Source organism: Rattus rattus, chromosome 1 (assembly GCF_011064425.1).
Source record: "Rattus rattus isolate New Zealand chromosome 1, Rrattus_CSIRO_v1, whole genome shotgun sequence".
NCBI classification, from domain to species: domain Eukaryota; kingdom Metazoa; phylum Chordata; class Mammalia; order Rodentia; family Muridae; genus Rattus; species Rattus rattus.
The window spans coordinates 213,023,595-213,024,881 of record NC_046154.1 but is presented as its reverse complement, the minus strand read 5'-3'; the positions used below and the strand labels follow the sequence as shown (position 1 = coordinate 213,024,881).

The window sequence follows — 1,287 nt, the reverse complement described above, 5'->3', positions numbered from 1 at the left end:
TTTTTTTTGGTTTTTTTTTTTTTTTTTTTCGACTGGGGACCGAACTCAGGGCCTTGCACTTCCTAGGCAAGCGCTCTACCACTGAGCTAAATCCCCAACCCCAGTATATGTCTCTTGAGGGGTAAAGGTTTCACAGAAGCTAACCAATTAGTCTGCCATCACTGGCCTTGCTTCTTAGGGTCTTATAGCCAGCTGCAAGCATCTTTGACTCTCATCCTGGTATTCCTGGCTCCAGAATCTTAACCCATCTCCTCTGTAACATACATGAACAACTTGCTGCTTTCTCTAATGACCCCCTTTCCTTGGAGCTAGTTCCTGCAGCATCAAATCAGAAATTCTGGCAGTGGAGCCAAAACGCTTGTATTTAACAAGGCCTTGTGGGTGAATCAACATGTAAACATTAATGTTTAAGAATCACTACTCTAGGGCTGGAGAGATGGCTCAGTGGTTAAGAGCACTGACTGCTCTTCCGGAGGTCCTGAGTTCAAATCCCAGCAACCACATGGTGGCTCACAACCATCTGTAATGAGATCTGATGCCCTCTTCTGGTGTGTCTGAAGACAGATAGCGTGTACTTATATATAATAAATAAACAAATCTTAAAAAAAAAAAGAATCACTACTTTATATAAACATGATAAAATCCAAAGTTAAGAAAACTAGAGTGAGGACTGGGGCTAGTTATGCATAGCCCCTTGAACATCCATGAGGTCCCTGGCAGCTGCCCTGACCAGGGACATCCTCATGTTCTCTAGCGGTAATGTCACAGACATTGACACTGATGCCCACTGCTGTGTAGCCATGAACGCAAACATGGCCCTCAGAGGGCAGGTCTGTGGGTGACATGGCAGTTAGCAGGTCTCTGTCTTCCTCCCCCAATGCTGTGCTGCCTAGATTTGATTTGATTGGATTTTTATGTGTCCTGGGTATAAAACAGCTTTGGCCACCATGCCAGGCATCCGGCTCAGATAAACAAAGGACTGCCTTCTGCTCTTCCCTTGACTGATATAAGAACACCATCACCGACAAAGTGTCCCTTTGTCCATTGCAGGGGAGGGGGGGATTCTTCACAGATTTTTAAAATGTAAAAATTAAAATACCTTTTAAAATACACAAAAGAGTGCTATTGTTATGCCACTATTAGTAGTTACAGCAGAAAATTAAGTAAATGACTCCTTTTCTGGTAATCAGTTTCCGCTTCTGACGATAAAAGTTTTCAGCAAAAACATACAGCCAGCTATTGAAGGGCCCTTTCTGTCTACACTCAGAAACCAGGCCATAAACCATT

At 43.4% G+C, this 1,287-nt stretch overlaps 1 non-coding gene across 1 annotated transcript; it reads right to left on the bottom strand.

The window, feature by feature from the left end:
- Positions 1 to 912: 912 nt before the first annotated feature.
- On the bottom strand, positions 913 to 1,055 carry LOC116890492. Its single transcript, XR_004386679.1, has one exon. It is a non-coding gene; the product is annotated as a small nucleolar RNA SNORA48 (small nucleolar RNA).
- Positions 1,056 to 1,287: the final 232 nt, after the last annotated feature.